The sequence below is a fragment of the Rattus rattus genome, chromosome 4, assembly GCF_011064425.1.
Source record: "Rattus rattus isolate New Zealand chromosome 4, Rrattus_CSIRO_v1, whole genome shotgun sequence".
Classification (NCBI taxonomy): domain Eukaryota; kingdom Metazoa; phylum Chordata; class Mammalia; order Rodentia; family Muridae; genus Rattus; species Rattus rattus.
The window spans coordinates 10,715,185-10,734,279 of NC_046157.1; the positions used below are offsets into that span (position 1 = coordinate 10,715,185).

Here is a 19,095-nt window from a genome sequence, read left to right on the forward strand (position 1 = left end):
GTCATACCTCTCCACCACTGAATGTGAAAGTGGAAGCCTTAACTAGCAAGGAACAGCTTTTGTACACGGCTATGTCTTCACATGAAGAATGACTGAGTTCAGAGGAGAAATTTTTATTTTGAAAGATATTTAACAAAGATAATTGCTATTAAGACAGATTGGTCCCAATGTACCTAGCAATGCACGTACTAGTAAAATCAAGGAAAATAGTGATTCATGTGTGTGCATGCATGTGTGTGTGTGTGTGTGTGTGTTGTACATAAAGCTGAGTCTGAAGGCACGGAGACATGACGCTGCTTGTCAGGTATGAGAGAGACAAGACCAGAGGCGCCGGGAAGCTTGACTACCGTGGAGTGTTCAGTTGAGACTTGTCTCTGCCCCATGGCCTGCAGCGTTTACGTAGAAATTGGGGATGCTTTTACCTGTTCCAAAGCCTTACCTGATCAGACTTGCCCAGGTTGGAGTTTGGGAAAAAAAAGTGTTTGAAGTAAACAGGAAAATTACTCACTGAGGTGATGTGCTTTACTGGCTCTGGCAAAGCTTTGATTTTTTTTTTTTTTTTTTTTTCCTTTTCAGTTTTGGGACGAGAGACTAGGGGGGAAGTCATTAAGGCACTGCTTGGAAAACAGAGTTTTGTGTTTGACCTCTGCAACTCGAAGGGGGGAGGAACGGCCTTTAAAACATTTAAGCGTATGAGTTTGTCCCTTGTTCTAAAAAAGAATAACTCTGGAATTTCCCGTGAGGAATTTTGATTGAAAATTATGGGAAAAAATGAGTGTTTGTACTGTGTGCTCTTTGTATTGTGCTGTTTGCGTGACCATGGTGCTGTTTCTACAGAACAAACCCTTCCTAGCCGGTGGGCAGCAAGTTTCTCAGCCTGTAGGTCACGCTCTTGTAGGTGCTGATTAAGACCATGAACTTGTACATTTGTGCACTGGAAAAGAGACACACAGCTCACTAAAATGGTGTAAAAACAAAACAACAAGAATGCTACAAAACAAAAGGGGGTGAGAGTAAGGTTTAAGTTTTGAAGGTGTTGTAAAACAGCCCCAGAGCTCTCTCCTTAGTCCTTTGATTCAGGAATAATACCTTGTACTTTGTTTTGTTTTGTTTTTTTTCCTGGCATCCATATTGGAAAGGAATCTGGTGGCCAGTAAGCTAACTCAAATGGAAGAATTACCTGTGGTATTCGTATTCCCAGCTCTGGTGCCTTGGGCATCAAGAACATAACAATAGAGCTCCAGTCTGGCCTTCCTGTGTGTGTAATCCCTGACTTACAGGGCTTCTTGCCTGCATTAGGGCAAAACTGGATCCAGACCATGACGAGACACTCTATACCTGAGTTAAGAAAGGTTCAGATCCTTGATCTGAGGTACCTGCCACTGGGTCAGTATTGGAAGCCCCTCGGAAGACCTGACCTCTGGGATTGCATGGAGAATTGTCAATTCCCTAGGGTGGTCACAATTCTTAAGACATTTTGCCCTTTGTCTGCCCATATTCCACATTAAGGAAATCTCAACATTGATCCTTTTCTGTTTAAGATATAAGACAGTGGATTGTATACGTACAACTTAGGAAGCCAAGGAGCAGCCATTTTAAGAATAAAAGTTTCTTCCATCCATTGGAGAATCCATGGGGTTGGAAGAGTGAGAAGTGAAATCGCTTGCCAGACACTTGAGAGTGCTACACAAAGTACCTATTTAGAAGGTAGAACTCTTCTAGCAACGGGAAAGGGTCTTCTTTTTCTCTCCTTATGATAGATAGACATCTTGACAGTGTTAGTCCCACAGTCCATATCTTGTCCCATGATCTAGACAGTCCTTGGGCCCTTGCTGATTGAGTTTGCTGACTTGTTCTCAGCGTGTCTGTGTCACAGCAAGCCCTCCTTCCAGCTGCCACGGATCCAGCTGTTGCAAATAGTTCCCAGTGCTTGTAGACATTTTCTCTCAACACTCTAACATAAAAAGATCCGGGTAACACCTTCTCAGTCTAGCTGGTAGAAGGCCCATTGCTGGTGACTGACTGTACATTGACTTCTAAGCCTGTCACCCTTTGGTCAGTGTTTTGTTTTAGGCTCCATCCTGACGTACCAATGACCATCACGTTCCGTTTATAAAATGCCTTAGAGTTTCAAAACACACACAAATATGGCCATGCTGAATCCCTGTCACAACCCTGCTCTGCCGGCAGGCATTTCCCTCATTTCTTAAAGAAAGAGTTATGTAACCTATGCATCAGAGCAGGGCGAGCAGCTCCACCCGTGTGAGCGCTATGTCCTTCACAGGGTGCTGGCCTTCCACTTAAGCACTGTGCCCTGCAGCCAGAGGCAGCATTTCACTGTGGTTACAAAATGAGCTTTGTATTGCCTTCTTGCTTTACTCGTGAGTCTTTAGATACCTTACAGTCCCTCTATGCTATGCAGCCTCCCAGCTCCCCTCCTTTCTAGGAAATAATATTGGTAAGATATTGTGTTGAATGCAAACGATGGGTCTGTGGAGTTCCTTAAATCTCAATTTTCAATACAAGTCATCGAAGTATGGGGTCATTTCTCTCTGTACTGGCTAGTATTGGAAGATTAGACAAATGAAATTTCAAGCCAAATAACAGATTTCACATAGATAGTGAAAATGTATCTGGTATTAGGATATGGCATACAGTATATGATAATTATGCTAAGCTAGTTATTTGTTGTATTTTTTAGTTAAGCTCTAACTGGGCTATGGGATTTTCTGACAGCCATACTCCATCTCAGACAACAACTCTTAAGTGGAACTTAGTTTCTCCTCCCCCTTCCATTCCTTAGTTTAGCACTAGTGAGCATGTGACGTTGACTCACACTGAGAGCTCCATTCATTCCCCAGGGGCCTCCTTCCATCTTCCTTCCTTCTTCCTCTATCCAGAAACTTCTTAACATTTCCCGTTTCCTTCCTTTTCTTCCTCCTTTTCTTTGTTGCCCTTTCCCTTTCTCCTTTCTTTTCCCTGTTCCCTCTCAAAGCTGGTCATGTGCAATCCTCCAGCCGTAGATTCCCCAAGAGCTGGGATGTCAGCCACATATTTATCATGCTCAACTCCGCACGGGGTGACTGCTGTTTCTAGCTTACTTTGTTGTTTTCCTTATTATTTCTGGAGTAGTTGGATATACGTTTAACTCCATGGTATAGCCAAGACAGCCGTGTTGTGCTTTTAGCTTCGAGCTAACTGGAATATGGAGTTTAGAAAGAATGCAGACAAAGTGGGCAAGACGAAGCATGTCGCCATCTCAGATGAACTGGAAAGAAAGAGGAAGTAACATGATGATTAGCTGCTGAGAGATGTTGCAGGTAAAGGACGGTGTGTAAAGTCTTTCTCTTCCCCCTCCTCCCTGACCTTTCAGACACTTACATAATACAGGTCTACATAGTACCTAATTAACAGTGAGGTTCTTCCCACGTGTGGCATTTCAATCGGCTTACCAGTTTTTTCCTTTCTTTCTCTGCTTTTTTTAATGTTCAGATTCATCCCGTGAACCTATCACTCTAGTCAGAATAGTGGCTAGACCTAAATCAAAATAAATCTCTAGGAATTTGGTTTACAAATGTGTAATGGCGCTGCCTTCTGATCTAGCAGTGCCAATGTGATGAGACTGACCTTTGTTCCCCATCAACAGAACTTCCTCCTATGGTTTACCCTGGGTCAAGCACTGTGTGGTCAATATGGCAAAAACTACTCTCCTTCCACATTTCCAGGTGGCCTCAGTGACAACATTATCTGTACCTTAGATAGAAGATCCAGATTCAGCTCTGCATGAATTTAGCAAAAGTTACCCAGGGTGACATCCTATGCTGTGTCTTGGCCAGGTCGGGGTCAGAGATGTTTAGCTAGAGAAAGGTGGGTAGATCTTAGTTTTGTGAGAGTCTGGAGACTCTCTCTAAAGTTCAGTCTTGGTTCTCTTCAACGGCAAATGAGAAGTATCTGCATCTCAGACCTAACTGTGGAGCCCCTGTACAGTCTGATGGCTTGTTAAAGCCACGGTACTGCATATCTGCTGCATCTTTCAGTAGGTGTTAGTGGACTGTATTCTGCACAACAAGCATGCCTTCAGTTGTCTAGTCTGCCTTTAGATCCTTTTAGCATACTGTGGGGTGGGGGTGGATCTGGGGGCGAGATAAACATTGAAGTTCATTAAAAGGTATGGACCTTAATTTTTTTTTACGTTCTTGCAGCAATCCTCAAGCATGTAGTTGTCTACCTCAAATTCAGGATATGGATGAAAACCTGAAATTAGCCACCGAACCCTTATAGGAGTTAATCTGATTTCCCCCTGGATTTAGGCAGAGAATGTTATTGATTTACTGAAAACAGCTGAGAGGCAGGAAAAGCCAGGAGGAAGGAAGAAGTGGGGCAAGATAGAAGGCCGAACACACAAGCTTAGGGTTCAGAAGCATGTGTTAAAGTTCTCCAACGCTATCACCATGAGACTTGTCAACAGTTCTCATGTCTTCTCAATATTTTCTTAGATTTGGAGCTATGAAAACACTTTGGGATTCCAGTTCTATCACACTGGGTCTCATCATAAATTGCATTTATAACTTATTTCTGGTTTATTCACAAATAAGAAAACATGTTGGTTTCTGTTTTCCAAAAGGTAGGGGAAAGATTTACATTAGCAGGTGGACTGTAACTTGATTTCAGCAGGGAATGTATAAGTGAATGTGGACAATGGCTTTGCCGCTGTGTGGTGTGCTTGTGTGGTATAAAGGTGTATATATAGTTAATGGATTCAAGTCTGAATTTCTACCCTTACGCTGTTTTAAGCAAAGTATCTATTTAAACCTCTACTTCCCAGAGATAAACAAACAGGAGATTGAAATAATCTATAAACTGGTGAGTGATGGCAGTTTCTGTGGACACCAGCTATGTGCCTTAGCTTTCGTATCCTTGGTAATAATCACATATTTCCTCTCATCTAATGGTCTTACCCAGCTTCCTGGTTAAAAAAAAAAAATACCCCACAGACACCAGCAAATGACCATGACTGGCTCCCTTTAGAGCAGGTGTATGGACAGAACTTCAAAGAAGGATCATTTCTCCAAGGAAATATAAAAGTGTGATGAGAGCAGTATCATTTTGTCAGAAATGCCTGGGCTCTAACGCAGGAAGAGAGCCATAGATGCCCCCAGTGCCAAATGGTTTTCAACCCGTTCCTATTCCAAAGTGTGTGGTTCTCATTAGGAGGTAGAAATTGAGCAATCATTTACCATGAGGCATTTTAGAAAAGGATGCGTATGTCTGTGTAAGCAGAGAGATGTATTATAGCAACATGGAAGGATAGGGAGGGAAGCCTACCACTACAGACGTGAGGCTTTGTCTTGGAGTAGGCAAAAGACACTGCCCTGTAGCAATGTGTGACCTGAGTCCCAGGAAGATCTTAATGAGTACGAGTGGCTTTCTTGATAAACTAAGGTCAGGCTGAGGAAAGAGAAGGGGTAAATTTTGGGGGTTATTTGAGGTCACATGGGAGCATTAGAGATTCTTGGGAATATCAGAGTTAGCCTGAGGGAGAGGAAGGACACTTTCTCCATCTAAGGGCAAGTGATGGCTAAGTGCAGAGCAATCTCCTAGATCAGTGGTGCCCAACTGCTGTGACCCTTTAATACAGTTTCTCATGCTGTGGGGACCCCCCCACCCCCCGCCAACCACAACATTATTTCATTGCTACTTCACAGCCACTGCCTTTGCTACTGTCAGGAAACGTAATGTAAATATCAGAGGTTCAAGATACCTGACATGTGACCTCTGAAGGGATCTTGATCCACAGGTTGAGAACCACTGTCCTAGACGGGTGTGCAGCTTGTGCTTGGAAGAGAAGTGGTGTGATTGACAGAGATGGTGGGATAGAGGAGGAGATTGGGAGAGGGAGGCAGAGACAGACGGCCAGAGGGAGAGAGAGAGGGAGAGAGGGAGAGAGAGAGAGAGAGAGAGAGAGAGAGAGAGAGAGAGAGAGAGAGCACACTATGTGTTTCTAGTTCCATACAGCTCCTAATCTGCCTCTCCACCCTGGCTCTCCAGATAGCATCATCCTGAGGAGTTGCAGGTATGTTTCGCAGGAGACGATTGTTAAGATTGCAAATGAGAAGTCTTGGATTCTAAATTCTAACTTACTCCTTGTGTGATTGTTTCTCTGAGCCTCTCACATTTTAGAGAATTAAATGAAATTTACCCGGTGGGGGTGAGAAATAAAGATTTTTTTTTTCCCTTCACCAACCCAGAGTGGAAGAACTACCCTGTGTCTATAGAAACCCGCTTCTCCCCCTCACTCTGGGGAATACCTGGGATTGTTTTATTGAGGAAAACTGTTCGAAAATGTTCGGTCAGTACTGAGAAGAAGGTCTCTCCGAAGCTTCCTTTCAGCCCCTTACAGGTTATTAAAGTGTGTTACCTGCTCACACGGCAGGCAATTCACCTCTCGCTAGCCTTCTGGCCTGGACGAACGTGGCTTTGGGTAATGCGAGAAAACAGGCTAAATATGTATTGAGTCCCCGAAAACAAATGCCTCCCACAGTCAGCTTTAAGAAGGTGACTCTGACTGTATCCGTGGCCAGGTCTGGCTAACATGGAAACACTGGCTGTGGAGACTAGATGGAGGCCATTTCACTCTGCTGAAAAGAGAATGTTGCAAAATCACCCAGCAAGTATGTCAAACCTTTCTTAACGGGCTTTCTGAACTCATATCCTTAGGCTAGGAGGAGGCTGGCAGGCGCCGTCCCAGCCCCTGCCCAAGGATGGTGCCAATATGCTTGCCTCCAGCTGGGAAGGCAGAGCTGTCTGCCCTTTGGTGGGTGCCCCCAGACCTCTATAGATTTGGCTGTGACCTCCAGTCAACTCCCAGGGAACGCTCCTCTCACCGGAAGTGCTACTGCAGAATACATATCCAGTGTCCCCTGATCCCCACCTGCCAGGCAGGGTGGACCCACTGGTTGGTCTTCAGAGTAGGTAGAAAGCAGACAGCCCACCTGCTTAATATCTGCATCTGCGGGTGAGGCCAGGGAAGAATGCGCCGCTCCCAGCCTCGGCTCAGGTAATTAATCCCCACAACTGACAGGTGGCAACAGGCTGCCCTTTGGCTGGGGCTGTCAGGAAAAGTGCTGGAAGGAAAGATTTTTTTTTCAGACTATCAAGAGCACAATTCGTACATGTCTGGCAGCTAGACTACTGTGGCAGGAAGAGAGGTGGGGAGAAGGGATCCCTGCCAGGTGGCTGTGGGGCCGGTGTGGGGATTCGCTCCAGCCTGACCCTTCCTATAGTTCCAGTAGAGTATGGTGGCCTGAGATCTGCCTATGAGCTCAGTTCCAAAGTCTGTCTTCTTTGCTGTAGATAGAGTTTGAAAGTACAACAACTCAAGAAGTTGGGATCCAAAGTGATCTTGCCCGTATGATTCAGCAAGTCAGTGGGAAGGTAGAGACTTTGTGCTCTTGACTTCCTGTTCCTAATTCCAGAAAGGAAAAGAGAAAAGTATGGCTTGAATCACCTAGGAGCATAAGTAGTTACTTCTTGATGGATTTGTTTGTTTTTGTTTTCTTTGTGGGGCAGGGAGGGCAAGTTTAAGAAAGGCTTTCTCTGTGTAGCCTTGACTGTCGTCCTGGAACTCACTCTGGTAGACCGGGTTTACCCCAAACTTACAGAGATTCACCTGTCTCTCCCTCCACTTCTGGAATTAGCGGTGTATGCCACCACTGACCAATCCCAGCGCTCCGGATTCTGTGAGTTTGAGGCCAGCCTGATCTACAGAGTGATTCCAAGAACATCCAGGGCTGCATAGATATTTGGGGTTTTAACAAACTTCTGATACTTACTCCCCCTTTGCTCTTTTTCCTTCTGGTATTTTGGTAAACTGTGCACCATGAAACACTCAACATCTTTAATTTTGTTTAGACCGTTAAAATTTATTCCTGGATATGTATGTTGTACTGTTTCTCCAATGGGTTTTTAGGGAATGTAACCCATAGTTTAATGTATGTTAGCTCATGCTCTCTTGTTATTCAATATGATCTTCTCAGATCAAGCCTGTTTGTCTCTCTGAATGCAGTTCCTTTGTATGTTAGGAAACCAAATGTTTGGATTAATTTCCCAAAACTCCCTGATGATAACTTATAGCTCATCATACATGTACCTTTCTTGTATTTCATTCTTCTGTGAGAATCTCTCTGCTATTGTGACAAATGCCAGCTCTTTATTTTGTCCTCCCTCAACCCTGCATGTGTTGTGTGGCTTTTTCTGTGTTAATTTCAATTATGATTTTATCACATTCTTACCATTATAAAGGCCAATTAAATATGGCTGTTCTCAAGGATGTAGGTTTAAAAAGGGAAAAACTAATTGGTCACTGAGTGCTTCAAGATCGCACCAAAACAGTTGAAGACAGCCTTCAAATTGGACTATTAAGGGCTCATGTATGATGCATGGCTGTGGCTGCTTCTGACACTTGCCTGTTTTTCTTGTGGTAAGCTTTGGGGTATTTGAGGCACTAGTGAACACATTTCACCTCTTTGATTCTTTTGGGTCTTTTCAAAGGGGAACCATGAACCAGAAGTTCATCTTACATTTCCTCTTAGTGAAGGGGAGTTATCCTTTGGGTTATTGTAAATTCTGATGATTTTCTTTCTTAATTTTAAATCAACCCAAATCTACTCATAGCACGTGGAATAAAATAATCTCTTTATTGATGCTTTTAGTTATGCATTAGATTTCTTCCCCTTTTCTTCAGACCCAGATATGTTCTTTGGGTGGGTGATTTGCTCCAAATGTTATTAAGGCAAGGTTACATTTTTTGTGTAGGTTGCCTCCAATGGGTCATGATATATGTGACATTACATTCAAAGAGAATATTAGAATATGTCCTTGTAGTAAAATACCATGGCAGATGTAGGTTGATCTAGAATGAAGACTCTAGGATAGTTTGGACATTGCACATTTGCTCCATTAAGAAGAAGAAACATGGCCAAGCGGGTTATACACTTATTGGTTAATCCTTGCACGGAATTCATTCCACCTATATTGTATTTTTTTCCTAAAAATAAGGAAAGAGTTAGTTTATCATTTGTTTTGTGGTGTTTGGTTGTAGTGGGAGGGAAGGTCTGAGCTGTGTCTGCAGAAAGGGAGCTGCTAAGAGTGCATGCAGGTGTGTGCTGAGATTAGCTGGCATCTCCATGGGGAACTGAATTACCAGTCTAGCAGCCAAGAGTGCGTAATATAGAATGTCACTGAGGCAGGTGCTGGCAGTGGGGTCCTCACCACCGGAATGCCTTTCTGGTCCTCCCTTCTATTTGCAACATATTATTAAGCAAAGGAGCTGAATCTGCCCTTGTTTCACCAAATCCCTTTGAATAATTTTATTTGAACATGATATTTGGCTTTAAGCAGATCCTCTCTCTATATGCCAAACCTGTCCCCCTCTTTCCCCAAACAAAACAAAACTTTCTGCAAAGCTTCCTTTACGATGTGGTCGGGGATATTGTATAGCATGAGAGAATTTAACTCAGTCACCAGCTATCCAGCTCTCTGCTTCCCAGGCCACTGAAGAAATAATTTTTCATGTTGATATTTAAATTCTAATGATTGCCTATGGGGAACTTGGTTGAGCCCTAATGTGAAATTAGGCTCTTCATTCTTGGCCAAGAGCTGATGCATCTTTAGCACGAACAGAAATTAGAATCACATATACCGACACGTACATCTGTATGCATGCTGTTTCCTAGTCTTTCTGTGTGTCTAAAGTGATTTTTGCCAGCATTTTATCTCATGTTTAAAGGTCACCGGGGCAGTGTGACGCTGAAAACAATGTTTCTCTGAGGTTCCTCACCAATGATAACAAATTCAAAGTAAAGTATCCTCTGACAGCCCTGTCCAAACCATAGCCTACCGAAAATTATAATGTCCTTAAAATATTGCACTATTATTTTAAAAACATTTTGTAACCACTTGTACAGGTCTCAGGCATGAATTTTGTACATGAGGTTATATTGCCCTAAATGTCAGAAAGTTGTTGTCCATGGGGTGGTAAGATAGCTCAGTGGGTAAAGACATCCCCCGCTTAAATTCTGACCTACGTTAGTCCCCTAAATCCATGCTAAGGAGAAAGGAGAAAACTAACCCCAAAAGGTTGTCCTCTGACTTGCAGGTGTATAATGTAGGACAATGAGCTGAGTCCCATCCACACATCATAAACACAATATAATAATAAAATTTGGACATTCCTGCAAGATCATCTCACTAAGGACTCTCAGTTTTCCATGTGGGCGATTAATTCAAACTCTTGGGGATATGGAGTTTTCTGCACCTGCATAGGTTGTCACATGTTCTCGACTTCTTTGGAGAAGTCAATTATTTCTACCTTTCGGAAGAATGTCCATTCTTCCTTTCGCCCCTATCTTCTCCATCATAGCATTTGGTTGCCTGGTTTCACGTTAAGGCTTTCCTAGAGAGCTACGCCTTCACTTGCTGCCTCGCCTAAGTGTGCAAAAGGATCAGCAGAGAGCAGCTGACTCATCCCAAGAGCCAGGGAGTAGCTTGTTCAGCGAGCGGTAGACATTTTAGGTTACAGTTACTTTTGACTCCAGTTTGAAAATGGGCTTACGTTTAGGGAATAAGAGTGCGATTCCCAGAAAAGCCAAGAGCAGGTACGTGCCACCAAAGCAAATGTCAGTATCCTTGGAGACCTTCTGAAAGTTGATGATGTTTCTAAAATATGACCTCTCAGCAACCTGCTAGCTTCTGTGGTCATGTGCTTTTGTAACTCTGTGTTGATTTAAATTCACTGTTATCTAACAGCAGTTCAACCCTGGGCCTCTATTCTAAAGCTGGGTGGTACTCATTGATGACCAATGGTCTGCAAGCCAAAGTCTGCCTGACAAGGTCTTCTCTTAGGAGCTTCCTCTTCTTATGTTTAAATCCAGTAGCTAGACCCAATGATCTAATCGTCTTGCTTAAGACTTCCAGAGCTGACCCCCGAAGAAAACCTTAGAAAAGTTATCTGAAGCTCAAAGTGTCTTGAAATAGGGTGTCTGAGTGGTGGAGACAGAATTGGGGTCTGACCTTAAAAATGCCATGCTGCTTTTCCTGTGGAAACTCTGTAACTCGAATATGGTATGTAAATCCCTTGCAAAAATGGGGACATCTGAATCTACTTCCTGATGGCCTGGGTTAGCCTTGGAATGCCTTCATATCTTCCAGATGGAATGCTCCGTCATTTGTCATTTGTACTTTTGCTATGTTTGTCCTTCTCTCAGAACTTGTATTAAAGTTGTAGAACTAATTTAGTGCCCATGTTTCCTTTAAGCCAACTCCTTGATGGAAATGGGCATCGCTACAAGACTGTCACTGGTGTAGAGAATGTGTTTAATACATATTTTTTGAATTAATAGATGAGCATTACCTCTCTGGCTATTTTATATCTGAAAATTAAAGGGAGAAGAAGGTTTGGACAAAACACTATAATATTTCCTCTGGGCTCTGGCATATTCTGTGTTCTGTGGCTTCTGAAATCATAGGTCTGTCATAATTTTACAGGGTAATGATTCTCATCCTACCTTTACAGAAGGAAAATATAAATTAGGGAGCTAGAGACTTAGCTCATTGAAAAGCACAAGTCACTGGATTTTATCCTCAGCACACAGACACATATACACACACACACAACATATATATATATATATATATATATATATGTAAATATATATACATATATATGTAGTATATAATACAAATAATAACATAATATAAATCTTAACATATTAACATATCTATAATTAATTTAATAATATATAGTGTGTGTTAATCATTTTAGCTATAACTGTGACTAAATGCCAGAAACATTTTTAAAAAGGAATGATTAATCCATGGTTTCAGAGGTTGCCCTCAGTTACGACAGGTAGTGCTGTAGAACCTCTCGCACTACCTTGGGCAGGGAACAGCAGATAGATGATAGGAAATGGCCTGGGTGAGACACAGCCCCAGTGACCTACTTCTTACAAATGGATCCTGCCTTGCACAGTGCCACGTCTCCCAATGGTCTCTTCAAGTGCCTCAGCACATTAAGCTTTCTTTAGACCAGAGCCTTCTTATTCTAATGGTGTTTAGCAATGTCCTCTCAAGCAGCTGAGGTGTGAGTGACTAATCCAGAAATTTCTTAATCAAGTCAAATCAACAATTAAAATTAAGCATCATAATTAAGATTTATGGTTGCTTATTTTTGGACAGAGTCCTTGTATATCCCCGTGGGGTCTTAAACTTGCCACCCACCTGCTTCTACTTCCTCAGAGTCGGAAATAGAATTGTTTATCACTTAGCTCAGCCAGAAACTGTAAACATTAAGAACAGAAAAGGCAAGTGACTTAAGATACCCATGTAGCTTCCAACATTTTAGCGTTTTATGTTGCTTCACGTTTTTCACAAAGTACCACTTTATACAGTAAAGGTTTCCCCTTCTATATCATATCATATCTGGTTCTCCTCTCCCCTTTCCATTGCTAACTGAATGAGCGATGCTTATGTATAGGAGCATGGAAGGATCTGCTTGAATAAGTAGTGATTACTGGGACGAGGACTAGGTTTCCAGATGCATTTTAATCAGCTCCATGGACACGTTTGCTCATGGCTTGAATGTAGGTGGGTTGGGGGGAGGAAAATGCAGTCAGAGAAGGTAGATAAGAAAATGTCCTCATTGGGAGATTGTAAAGAAAAAGTTGACACCCAACAGCAGCTATTCAGACTGTAAGGATCAAGAACCAAAACTGGGGCAGTGAAAGAAGGGAGAAGGTGGATAGATGGGAGATGATGTTTGAACTAAGCACAGTACAGTCCTCTTGTGTCCTTCATAAAAGGAACGCACAGAGCATCAGGAAATGTTAGTTATAACAAAAGATGCTTGCAAAAACAATGTCAGTTGCTTATGTCACCTCTTTCTAATTTCAAGCTGAATGCATGAGCTGACTTTGACATAGGGCTCCTGATTCTCAGTAATCAACCAAGACCTGGCTCAGCCTATGGGGTCAGCGACAAATAGAGGAGAGGTAGGTTTAATTCTAGTTGAATAAAATAAAATAACATAAGGCAGCACTGGAGTTAAGAAAGCCGTCTTGTGAAAGAGAAAAGGATCCAGTTCCAAAGCCAGGAAACAGACTCTTGTCTGACAAACAATTCTGGGCAACAATTACTGGATTAGAAGTCAAAAGACCAGCTTTAAGTCCTGCCTCTTCTGTTTATCCCATGTCTGTATGCAGTCGTGCAAGCTTTCACAAATAGAAAAACATAAAAGGAGACAGCAACATTAGCTCTGACTCTATCTTAGTGTATTCTTGGATGACAGTAAATACAAATTCTGAGTCAGAATTGGTTGGGTAAACCAAGCATTAACTAAATAGAATCAATGTAAAGAGTCAAAGAAAATATCTTAGGAACTCCAAAATAAGTATTTAGTAGAAGTATTTCTACTGGCTTCAGTAGAAATGAATAAAATACAGGCACTAAACGATTGGAGGAAAAATAATAAAGACAGGTCAACAGTCTGTTAAACAAGATGTAATGGTATAAGAAAGACATTATTTGAAATGCAGAAGAGTGAGATTAGTATGTGAGATAGAATACCACAGAACTCACTGTGGGAACCTTACCCACAGTGGAGAGCACAGAAGAGAGGCTCTCTCAAACAAATACAAACAAAAGGAAGAGATCTTCTCATATCTTGAGACAGACAATGAGGTGTGGATGAGAAAGAATAGTTGATGTTAATAAATGAGATAGAATAGAAGCAGAAGATTTATCACCATGTTTTTAAGTTAAGACATAGGCATAGTACATTAAATCAGAGATTTTTTATATGTTTAAGTTTATTTAAATGTTCATGTACAAAAAAAAACAAAAATAAGGAAAGAAAAGACAAAAAGATATCTCAAAGCCTAGTGGCAGGTCTCGCTGGCCTAAAGAATTATCCTTTGGTATAAGTAAGACTCTCTTTGCAGTTGACATGACTCCAAACTGCTAGAACTAATAAGTAAAGTTAGCAGGGTCCTGCAGGGTCAACACAGGAAAAATAAGTTATTTAAGCATAAATTCATCTCTCTACAATAAGTTGTATAGATAATTTACCCCAGTAGAGACAACTGGAGATCGGGAAATGGTAAGCAGCAGAAGCCCATTGCTAGATAAAATAGAATATGATATTTGCTAAGCCGTGCAAGGTTTTCAAAATTATCATTATAGGACATTGTGTAATATTCTTCCCATTTGGGTAGAATTCCACAAAGGTGAAGCTATAGTGAGCCAAAAGCACACAGACAATTTCTTGGGGCCAGGAGCTGGGGGACAGGGTAGTAACAGAGGCAAAGATTCTTTGGGAACAGATGGGAGCTATTCTCTATATGGAATGTGACTGATTATTTAACTCTCTACTCTTTCCGAAAGTCACCAATTAAACAGTTTAAAACTGCTACAATTTACAGAAAGTGGTAAAGCTGACTGAAGCAAAAGACATCTATGTGGGAAAAATTTTTAAATGAATAAATTAGGCTTTGGAGTTCAGAAACATCAAACCAGAGTTGAAGATCGGATTAGAGATTAATTTTGGAAATCCCAGAAACAAAGAATCGTGTTGAAAACACTGTGCTCAAACTGCAGTCTTTGCTGACATGAATCACCAAGGTGTTTAAAAATATTGACGTAAATCCACTTCCCAATTTTGCTATCTCGTACAAATGTGGGAAATGGGGAGAGACAAGAAGTCTGTGCGCTAAGGGATAAAGAAGGAGGCTAAGCTTGAGGGATTATTAATGCATGATGGGTTAGCGAGACTGAGTGTAGAACCAAAAGTCCTATGGAAAGCAAAGTGCCATCAGAACTCATTTGCGTGTAGTGAAGGAAACAGAGGGACAGAGTCTTCCCTTTGTGAAGAAGGGTCATCCTGGCAAGCCTCTGCCTTCCTACTCTTTCTGTTCTGTGAGCCTGGGGGTTAAACCAGATGCAGTCAACACAACCCGGTTGGGTCCTGGTCGGATAGTGTGATTTAGTCAGTAGGACACTCTCAGCAGCAGCACTGGAGACCACGGAAAGGTAGCATCCCAGATGCAGGGCTATCTGGAGATGTCTGTATTGCCCTGGCAACACAAAGAGGAGAGCAGATTGCTCCAGATGGGGAGCCGCACACTTGAATTGTGAGGATGAAGAGATGGTGGGCTTAAAGAGCTGGGTTGGAGAGTGTGGATCAGAAGCTGGAGAGATGGCAGGAGGGATGGCTTGGAGGCTTCCTGTGTGGTTAAGAGGATGTGTTGTTCTTGTAGCGGACCTGGATATTAGTTCTCAAAACCTTCATGGCATCACAACCTTCTGTAGCTCCTTTCAGGGGAATCGAACTGAGGGCTTCTTCTGAATTCTGCAGGTGGTACACTCATACACATAGAAAGATAAAAAAGGAAAGGAAGGAAGGAAGAGAGGAGAAAGAAGAAAAAAAGAGAGAGAAAGAGGCAGAGGCAGAGGAAGAGGGAGAGGGAGAGGGAGAAAGACAAAGTATTAGGCTGATGAAAACCCAGTAGGAAAGACCTGGACTATAGAAAGGTGAGAATTAGGTAGGACAGATTACAAAACCCCTTAAAGAGTCCTTAGCAAGCCACGTTAGAAGAGAATTGGTTACCCTTGCATTCCTCAGAGCCAGATGGCCAACAGTACTGACAGCCCAGGTAGCCTTCCTCCTAGCCCAGTGTCTTTTCAAAACTTGCTTTCTTTGTGCAAGTACAAGTCAATGAAAAATAACCTCTATGTTATTATCAGAAAATGACCCTTTTGAGTTCCAGGATAATGACACTGACAATTGTAATGTAAACATTTGAAAGTCATGTATGATGCAGCCCATTAGAAACAAGTAAAAGTATGTTTTCCCCCTTTCACACGAAAGTAGAAAGATGAGCTGCAGTTAAAGGAAAAGGACATGGAGCTATGCAAGGCCTGTGTATCCTCGGGCAAAGCTTTTCTTTGCCTTACATTTCTTATCTATTAAATAGATGATGATGAGGAGGAGGATGATGATGGTGATGATAGAGGTCTATTATCTCTTATCTGCAATTCTGAATTCAAATAGCTCTAAAAACCAAACATGGTTTTCTTTTGTTTTGATTTTCTAAAATTTTACGGCAATCATCTCTTGATTAAATCCAACCCAAATTCAGAGGCTCGGAAGTCACTCCCTGGTCAGTGCGGATGCTGACAGTTTCTGCAGAAATGTTGGCGTAGGTCCTGGAGGGCAGGCCTTACTCCTTGTGGCTGATGGTGTTCATGATAAACACTTCCTGAACTTTCTTCCCTTTGTAAGACCTAAAGAACTCCGGATACTGAATCCTCTGGCTCCAGGGCCTCAGATAAGAGACCAGTAATCCCTTCCTCATAGTTGGAGAGAAGATTCACTTTCTAATAACAATACTCATTATTGAAAGTCAGAAGCCAGATTGCCAACCTAGAATCCCAAGGGTCTGTGCTTGAGGAAGCCTTAACTCTGCCCTGCCTGCCTGTCTGCTGCTTTCCCTTCCTCCTCTTCTTCCCTCCCTCCCTCCTACCTTCCTTCTTTCCTTTCTTTCTCTTTCTTTTTTGAGGGGTTTGGTTTGGTTTTTGGTTTTCAGTTTAAACAATTGTATTATATATCCCAGGCCAGCTACAAACTCCTATGTACTCAAGAATGACTTTAAAGTCTTGATCTTCCTACCTGAGACTTCACATTCAGTTTCTATGGTGTTATGGAGTTCAACCAGGCAAGCAACTAACTCACTTGGACTCCAGCCCCTGAGCTTTTTTTATTATTTTTTGGTCACTTTTGTCTTTGTAGTTCGGTTTATAGTATACTAATTACTGCAGTGGATTGTCTCTCTTAGGATCCTGTCCTGTTCTGACTATTTATTCTTCTATTTTACAGTCCTTGCTTGTAAAGAGACTTTGGTTACCCTCCATTGTTAGCTGACAGATTTATTTATTTTTCCTGTTTTCTAAAGCTTGTTTTGTTTTCTGCAACACACGAAAGGATTACATAAAGTATTTCTTGCAACTAAAGCACAAATAGATATGCTAACTTCTTTGGCACTCCCCATGGACATGAGTTCCTAATATGCCCTAATACAATGTTTCTGTAAAGTCATCATTTAAGAACACAAGAGCAAAATTATTCATCTACATTTCACTCAGCATTTCCCAAGAAGAAACTTATTTCTGTGGTTGGTATTTTTTGGCACACTTCCTTGACTTCGAGCTATGAAAAACCTTCTTACTGTGTTTAATCCCTGACCTGTGGGCATGAAGGATTGATTTCGCAATACCATCCCAGCACTAAGAAATTTTAACTGAAAGTTTCATATGCCGAAATGGTCGGAAAAAAATGAAGTGTTATTTAAATAAATATTCTGTTTCAAAAGGAAGCAACACAGCATGTTTAAATGGGATTTTTTTTTTAAGTAGGTGTTGGCCTTGAGTCAGTTTAGGGCTGGGTCATATAAAAAAAAAAAAAAGGAATCTCTTTGTGGTTCGGGCTCTGTCCTTCTGCATCTTTCTCTCTGGGAGGATGGTGCTGCCAGCTTAGGCCCGCAACCTGCGGCCCTGTTTACCCTTGTTTGGCTATGTGTTACTAGGTGTCCACTCTTGGCTATGACTTCTAGTGCCTGGGTGGTTTTACCTCAGCACTAGAGTCAACAGGAATGCAGCCACGAGACATTGGCCCAGGGAGCCAGGGTGATAAGGTTTAACGTGCAAAGGGAATCAGAAAAGACAGCCTCTACTCTTGATTTCAAGGTAGCAAGAGGAGGCAATGCAGGATAGGGCTTTCCCTCTTAGATTGTTGGCATTTTCACCATAGTCTGCCAGTTCCAAACCAGCTCATCCTGAGAGGATGTACCCTCCCTGAAGAAAACTGAATATTAAGGAAAGACTTACTCACATGTGACTGGACAGATCTGGACAGCTGTACCAGCCTCCTTCAGAACCATGAGTGGCTGCTTCCTAATCCATTGGCCATTTGGGGGAGAAGGCCAAGTGCTTCCTTCTGGTTTCTGTGTGTGGTCTCTCACAGCAGAACCACACAGTAAGTCCAGAACTTAGCGGGAGCTCTTGTGGTGCAGCGTTTAGCTATGGATCTCAGACAAAAATCTCCTCAGTTTTTGCCAGATACCCCATCTTAAAAACAAGTTCCATAAACTCTAATTCCTAGGAATCTCTTATAAGGACAAGGGAAATTATAGTCATCTAACCAAAAAGCTTGAAACATTGTTTCCTGTTTATTTATAGGGTCCTCGTGAAGTTGTTCATGGGGCTATTATGTTCAATGATAATTTTATCCTAGAATTTCACAGTGTTTTCATCATATTCATTTCCCCTCCCCCAACTCCCCCAAGATGATCTACCCAACTTCCTATTCATTCTCTCTCTCTCTCTCTCTCTCTCTCTCTCTCTCTCTCTCTCTCTCTCTCTCTCTTTCTCTCTTGCTCATCCAGTAAATCCAATTTGTACAGTCCAAATGCACTTGAGTGTGCAGCCTACTCTGTAGCCCACCTACCAGAGGCCTCAACCTTCAAGAAAACTGACTCTTGTCCAACCCACCTTGGATCTTTTGACACGTATTACTTTTAAACCCTTTGCAGTTAAATCTCCTCGTCCTAAAGATAAGAAAAAGGCCAGGCATTGTGATACCAGGTTTTATGCCCAGCACTTGGAAGATAGAGTCAGACAGCTCTCTGTGAGTTTCAAGCTAGTCTGTCAGTGTGCTATACAGTGAGATCTTGTTTAAACAAACAAACAACAACAAAATACCAGACACACACACACACAGAGAGAGAGAGAGAGAGAGAGAGAGAGAGAGAGAGAGAGAATAATAATAGTAAAAATATACTCTATTTTGGAAACAAAATTTTATTTAAAGTGGCAAGAATTATCAATTTGATTAATAAATATAGTTTTCTATTATAAAGTTGCCACATGCCACACTTGTACTAGCCAGAACTTAGCCTGTGGCTAGAAGGGCTTTCAAAAGTGGTTGTGTTTTTCTTCTTCCAGTTTGAAGTAGCATCTTCTCATATTGGTTCTCTCTTTCTTCCTGTG

At 41.9% G+C, this 19,095-nt stretch overlaps 1 protein-coding gene across 10 annotated transcripts in view; it reads left to right on the top strand.

Annotated features, from left to right (window-relative positions):
* Nucleotides 1-19,095, top strand: part of Tp63 (tumor protein p63) — a 197,094-nt gene that overhangs the window by 147,618 nt on the left and 30,381 nt on the right. The window lies entirely within an intron of this gene.